General features: G+C 36.5%; 1 non-coding gene across 1 annotated transcript; it reads left to right on the top strand.

Moving 5' to 3' along the window:
- Nucleotides 1-7,808: 7,808 nt before the first annotated feature.
- On the top strand, nt 7,809-7,913 carry LOC114007082 (U6 spliceosomal RNA). Its single transcript, XR_003548737.1, has one exon. It is a non-coding gene; the product is annotated as a U6 spliceosomal RNA (small nuclear RNA).

Here is a 7,913-nt window from a genome sequence, read left to right as displayed (position 1 = left end):
CGTGATCATCACAATTAAAAGAGAACTCATGGAAAGTACTCCAAAGCTGTACTTCTAAATGAATTTCCATGCTTAACTAATATGCAGTATATTTATGCCCAGAAAGTCTATTCTGTATACTGTAATGATGTATGGTAATTAAATGTTAAAAAAAGTATATCTGCCATTGGAAAATTCTTTTATATTTGAGTTCTTTAATTTCTTATATAAGTATATTTTAAGCTTGTAGTCTATCTCTAGTTTAGAAATTAAACTTTGATCATTTGTACAATATTTCTTTGTCTCTGAAATCTTAACTACATATTTTGTAGTAATTTATTCTTTACTTTCCACATTCTTAATAATTTTTTTTATTTTGGAGAGGTTTTTGCTACAGGGCATGTGCACTTGCCAGAAAGACAGAGAGATAGAGGGATAGAAAGTGAGAAATCACCCCAGGGGGGACAGCCATGCGGCAATCCCTTCTCCTTCTGGGTTCTTGGGCACGCATGCACACGCACCTGGTGTGAATTTAAGCCACCAGGTCTGGGACTCAAACCATGGTCGGCTACATGGGAGTTCAGCGACATAGCCATTATGCTAACTACTGGTCTCCACTCTTAATAATTTTAACATTTTTTTAAATATATCTATTATTGCATCTTTTTTAATCTCCTGAATTAATTTATTACAGTCTTCTAAAATGATTGTATTTGCACGTTCGTTTATCTCAGCCCCAGATATTATGGCATCTGGGGCTGAGATAAATGAAATGGCTACAAAATATCTTCCTTGTAACCTAGACACTGGGTTTCCTGTCTTGCCAAAGATACTCATGCTGGTACATATACAAAGAACTAAGTCACTAGATCTCAAGGGGCCATGTGCATTTGAGACATAGGGTAACCAGTGGTAACCAGTGAGAATCCAGCCCTAGTAGGCCTCACTGAGTGTGCTGCACACCTCAGTAATGACAGATTAAATCTTCCATCAGCGAAGCATAATGGAAAACACGGAATCATACTTAATTTTATTTAATAACAAATAAGGCAGATTTTATCCACTATGCCTATCATGCCTCTCAAAGGAAATAATAGATGGGTTGGTAATATAATATTGATAATTATGAGTTCTCTTTCCCATGTTTATCACACACCAGCAAGACTATCCACTCTTTCTGTTCTTATGTGCAGCTAGTTTGTGTCTATAGTAGGCTTTTGTACTTGTCCCCTCATCCTGAGTGACATGGCTGACTCCTTGTTTTTTGAATCTGTCTTAGTTAATATACCATCTCCACAGAAGAGCCAAATTTACCTTATCCTCCCTAACAAGAGTCATTCTTTGTTATATTTATAGCACTTTCTCTAGATGAAATGATCTTGTTAATTTATTGATGTGCTTCTATACTGTTTAAACCATCTACTAAAAAGTAATCCCATGAACTTAGGGGATTTGCCTATCTGCCCTTCTTATGTAAGCCAATCGTGTACTATGACTTCTGTCAAATGAATGGACACTACCTATTTGCATAGTGGCAAACTTCATAACTGTAATTTATTATTTCTCTTCTTATGATTTTTTTTACTGTAAGTTATAAGACATGTTTAGACTCCATAATACATGATGAGTAAAATGATTCATAATCACTGAGCAGTCCATTCCTAAATTTATTGCCAGTATAAGGTCCTGAACAAGCAAAAAGTCTTTTCAGCTTTTCCTTTTCATGGTGTTTATGTAAACTACATAAGGACACCTAAACTTTATATTTTTATTGTTGTTAGTGGACGCTTAGCGAAAGACTGATTAAGACAAAGAGGATAGAAGATTTATTAAGTCTTTAAAAGAAACAACAAGCTGTGTGCAGTTTTCCAAAGCAGCCTGAAGAATTAATGAACTAGAGGTATGTAATTCTGAGAAACAGATACAATTAAGCAAAGTATTGATTCATCCATTAGAAGACAATGAATCATTTTTGCTGTAAACAAAAGGAGAAACTTTGGTTGTTCATCAAGAATTTTGTCTCTTTGGTTTCAGGTTGCAAGGTTAAATTAGATTTCTTTTTCCTATTTAGAAATATTATAGGTATTTTCGAATAAGTGAAACATACATAGCAAGAAATTCTGTACAATGTGAAGACAAGTACAACATACAGTAACTATTATTAAAAGGAAAAGCAATATATCACAACGAATCCTTTTTGATAATTATTATTTTGTTTATGGTCATAGTAAATATAAGATAATGAGGCTTCTGTAATTTTTCTCTAACCTTACAAATGCGGAGAATAAATGTAGATTTCATCATACTTGAATTTTGCTGGTACATGACTTTTTCTTTTTTTGGAGAGGTTTTTGCTATAGGGCACATGCACCTGTCAGAAAGACAGAGAGAGACAGAGAGACAGAAAGCAAGAAATCACCCCCTCCAGGGGATATGGCCACGCCACAGTCCTTCCTACATTCTCCTCTCGGGATATTGGGCATGTACGCACACACGCCCTGCATGAGTTTAAGCCTCTGGGTCTGGCACTCAGACTGCAGTTGACTACATGGGAGTCCAGCAACATAGCCATTATGCCCACTGCTGTTTCCAGATAGATGGCTTTTTCTAAGATACGCATTTGTTGTAGAGTTTTTTTTTAAAAAAAAGGCAGAAAAAGTATGTAGTCCTGTTAACTCTCTGCTCTGTTAAAGTATTATAACCTGAAGACTTTCTGACTGTATTTCAATGTAATTATAAATATTTCATTGCCATTTAACACACACATAGACACACACACACATACACACACACACTCTAACACTTTTGCGTGTGTCATTAAATAAAATTTCAGGAAATAATACCTGTCTTTGCAACAGGAGACATATTTTGTTAAAGTCTATGTCATATTAAAAATGGTGAGGGGAAGCTGGCCCCATGGCCTGGTGGTTAAGGCAGTCAAATCCCACATGACCAACCACTCAGTTTGAGTCCTGGACCCAGAAGCTTGAGAAATATGCCAGGCGTGTGTGCATTGGTACCCAGAGTTCAAAAAGGAGGGATAAATAGAGGAGAAGGGATTGCAGTATCATCATTCTCCAAGGGCTGGTGTATTCTCCTGTTCCTCTCTCTCTATCTCTGTGTCTCTCTCTCTGGTGAGTGCATGTACCATCTAGCTCCCTCCACACACACATACACACACATACATATATTACATATATACATATATAAATGTAGGCAAATAACATGAAGTTTGAAAAAGTCTGTCTTATATTTTATGTGTGGCTCTGTGTGAATGTGTGTGCACAAATGAATTTATATCAACAGCACTGAATTGAATTCTCTTGATACTTGGAGGCCTTTGTTGTTTTCTTCCAGAGAGAGAGAGGGATTTGTGAGGAGGGATAGGGTTGACATTCCTCAGAGGTACTCTTTCTGCTGTTATGAATCATGACAGAATTTTTACCAAGATCAACAAAAGGGCTTGAGTAAACATTATAACTGGTATTTAGTCATTTCAGCTGTCATTAACTCCAGCTAGCCGTGTGTATTTTTTCAGAAATAATTTGATTATAAGCACAATGGCAAGAGGACAAGGTGATTCCTCAGTTGCAGTAGTTGGTGTGGGCTAATTGGAATCCCACCTGCCTTTGTCTGCTCTGGCTCTTGTTATTAGGGATGTTATGCTCCAAGTCAGTTAGATACCAGCAAATATTTTATAATGATGTGGGGTTTGAAACAGTTGCTCTGTCAGACTGCTGGTACTGCAGCCAGCAGGGCTGAATCACAATAATTAGCACACCTCCTTGCAAAGACCAGCATGGCGTTTTCTTTGGACTGTAGAGGGAAAGCAGAGGAGAGCAGAGGATTAAGCACCGGCCAAATTACCCCAAACTGTATCAACTCAATATACAAGTTGAACAGAATAGAGAAGCATCGTTTATTCCTGTGACTCCTCCCAAGAATTAATTCAACTGTTGTGAAGATTTTTGCCCACAAATCCTACTTCTGGAGTAGTACTCACACTAAGCCTGGTATTGGCTTGTGCCCACAGAGTTGCATATCAAGTGAAGACTGTACATGCTTTTTCTCAGAGGGGCCAGATGGCATTGCAGCAGTGTCACAACTGTTCCTACATGGGAAGGACCAGGATTTGCTCCCTGAGAATTTGCTGTACGCACAAGGCAGGGCATACATGTACCTGTGATCCATGCTGTTCGAGGTTGGAGGTAGATCATGGCATGACAACTGTGTTGGGGTACTTGTCTCTGTCTCTCATAGAAAAAAAAATATAGTTTTTGTTTCTGTTTTAGTTTTACAAAGATTTTTAAGATATCTGTGTGGTGATTTAGAATACATCAGTGCAATATCAGTGCCTTATTACCTAGATCTTAAGTCAAATATGAGCAGTCCAAATTTGTAATCTTAGTTTTTTTTTTTAATTTTTAAGTTTAATGTTGTTTTAAACCATAAGACTTTTGGACTTTCAAATTTATGGCAAATTATCTTTTCAATGATGTAGTGTTTTTTTTTAATATTATGGAAATTGGGAAGTAATAATTATCAACATTTTTGGAAATAAGGAATAGTTTGAATAAGTAAAAATGTTCTAAAATGTCTTTTATAGTTCATAAAAAAGTTCTTGAAGCAAGATCCAATTACATGTATACTATCTGGTTTCACATATTACATTTAATATCTGATCTCTTTAGTATCATTTATGTTTAAAAAATCCTTATCCCCTTGTTTATGTTTTTAAACCATGTAGTAGGAGTGGGTTTTACATTTTAAAGGTATTTATACGTGACCTCCCTCTGCACAAAAACAAAAAAAGAATGAAAAAGAGCAATATACAAGAGATTGTATGTGAACCAAAAAGTCTAAAATAGTTATAATCCCTTTGGATTAAAAAAAATAACTTTGCCAATCCCTGTTCATAATACTAAATTCATGTAAAACACTTTGACAGAATTAGCTTATCAGTTTAATGAGCACTGCATATTACATTATCCCAGGAAGTAAAGTTGTCCCACTACAAAATATGCTCTTTCTGAGAATTTGATTAAGACTATAACAGCTAGTCTACTGCATTCTAATGTTATGTTTCCCTTTGCATTTAGCAAATTATTCATGGGATAATAAGCATCTTGGAGATATTTTCTATACGTACATGTATTCACATTGCATCTTTTAAGCACTGTACTCTTGGTTTATATTAAGATTTTCCAAGAAAGATACCAATCTTTTACATGCAAGTTGGTTGTTATATATCTCTTTTTCACAATCTGAAAACAGGGATATCAATACATTTCTAAGAATTCACAAATTTCACTGCTGTATGGATAGACTATAAACTATAAAGTGCATTTATACTTTGTATTTATAGAAAAATTAGCTTTTTAAATTATTCTTTGTATGAAGAAACTGCTTTGCAGATGCTATTTTTGGCATCTGAAGTCAATGCCCCACATTCACAATTTAAGATGTGCAATTCATTTTATGGATTTGCTTTTGTAAAAACAAAGTTGGGTGAAACAGCAGTTAGCGTAATAGCTATGTCGCTGGACTCCCATGTAGTCGACCGCGGTTCACGTCCCGGACCTGGTGGCTTAAAACCCACGCCAGGCGCGTGTGCGTGCGTGCCCAAGATCCCGAGAGGAGAATGGAAGAAAAGGGATTGAGGCGTGGCCATCCCCTCTGGGGGGTGATTTCTCGCTTTCTGTCTCTCTGTCTCTCTCTGCCTGTCTGGTGAGCGCACACGCCATATAGTGAAAAACCTCTCAAAAAAATAAAGTTGGTTCTGCATATTTCTACACTAGTTAAAAATGACAATAAGCTGAAGCTTGGTTGGAGAAATAAAATATTATTAAAAGTGAAGAAAAGAAGTGATTTTATTTTTTTTTTACATTACATGTTTTTAAATCTTGAGGAGACCCAAAAATTCATATATTCTCTTTGGGACCTGGCATTTTGTTTTTGCCATCTGAGTTAGAATTTTGCTACTATCAAGTGGTTACAAATTTTAGTAACAACAAAATTATATACAAAAGTCCAGTTAGATTTCAGATAGGAAAGTATCTGAAAACTTATTTTCAGAATAAATGTATATGAAAAACAATTTTTATTGTTAAATTATAAATCTGATTTTTAGATTTTGTCAAATGAGAAACGGTTGATATTTTCAGATGCTTAATGTAAGGTTTATCTTATCCGTAACCAAAATGCAATAGAGATTCAATATACATTCCCTCATTTCTGTATTACTAATCTCTCTCTTTACTGGACTATTCCATCAATATTCCGGCAAGTTCTTATATGTGGTATCTTAAGAGGCTCCTGCCTTTAGCCAGCAGATGGCATAATGGTTTCATCACTGAACTCCTGCATGGATGACCACAGTTTGAGTCCCCCACCCAGTGACTTGAAACTCACACTGGGTGCATGTGCGTGTTTGCCCAAGAGTCTGTGAGGATAATGGAGGGGAAGGGATTGCGGTGTGGCCATCCTCTCTGGGGTTTGATTTCTCGCTTTCTCTCTCACTGTCTCTGTCTCTTTCTTCCTTCCCTGTACATGACCTCCCCCACTTCCCCCAGTGCACATGCTCTAAGACAAAAAGCTCTTTAAAACAATTTCAAAATTTTTCAAATGTGTCTTATGTGTTATCTGTAACTACTTACTTATATCTAGTTCATTCTTCAGCCACTCCAATATGGTTTTCAATGTTATTATTCCAGTGTGTCTATTGTCAAATGCAAGAGACACTTCCGGGAATAAAACATAAATCCACTAAAGTGAGGAATCCTTCTATTTCTACAAGATCTCCTGATGCTTGCCTGAGCTGTGGGGAGAGTGTTTATGATTCTACTTTACAGAGGACATGGAGGAACAGCTATTCATGACTTGGGGCTTAATCTAGGTCTATTAGTTTCAACTCTCATGTTGCACACACCATATGACCCGCTAGAACTCTCAAACCCAAACTCATCGACTTCAAAGCTCTCAACTTTGGCTATAAGCAACTTAGCATATGCTCTTTGTTCACTTCTCTGACTTTGAGGTCTCTATTTGTTTATGTAACCTGAAAATGTCCTAGAATTCTTTCATTCTTCTATAAAATACACACACACACACACACACACACACACACACACTGAATTGTCACCAACTGTCTTTTACTATGCTATAATGCTCTATAACTTACCTTACTTATTTACTTGTACCTTCTATCTGTTACCTATCTCCCTCCTCTTTCTAGTTTCTGGCATTCAACATTACACTCTCTAGTCATACTCATTTGAATCTTTTAGCTTCTGCTAATCAGTAAGGACATATGGGGGCCAGCAGATGATGTCATCATCACTGGACTCCCACATAGTGGAATGCAGTTTGAGTCTTGGACTCAGCAGCTTAAAACTCACACTGGGCACATGTATGTGCATGCCCAAAAATTCTGAGAGGAGAATGGAGAAGGGATTGTGGTGTGGCCAGCTCTGGGGCATGATTTCTCACTTTCTGTCTCTTTGTCTGTCTCTGTCTCTGGTGAGCACATGCACCCCACAGCAAAAATCTCTCATTAAAAAAAAAAAAAAGAAAAGAAAAAGAAAGAGAGTAAACAACCAATCAGTGAGAACATATAATATCAGTCTTTTTGTGGCTGACTTATTTCACTTAGCATGACTTCTTCCAGATTCATCTATCCTACTACAAACTATAGGAATTTTTATTCTTTCTTATGGTTCAAATAGTGTTCCATTATGTTTATATACTACCTTTTCTTTATCCATTTATCAATTCTTGGACACTAAGGTTGATTCCATATCTTAGCTGTTGTGAATAGTGCTACAAAATATGTGCTCGCTTCGGCAGCACATATACTAAAATTGGAACGATACAGAGAAGATTAGCATGGCCGGCATGCTGACATGTGGGTGCCAACCGAATAAAAGCAATTCATT

This window comes from Tupaia chinensis, unplaced genomic scaffold, assembly GCF_000334495.1.
Source record: "Tupaia chinensis unplaced genomic scaffold, TupChi_1.0 Scaffold000118_1, whole genome shotgun sequence".
NCBI classification, from domain to species: Eukaryota; Metazoa; Chordata; class Mammalia; order Scandentia; family Tupaiidae; genus Tupaia; species Tupaia belangeri.
Note: the sequence above shows the minus strand (reverse complement) of the source record. Positions and strands in the feature narration are given on the sequence as shown.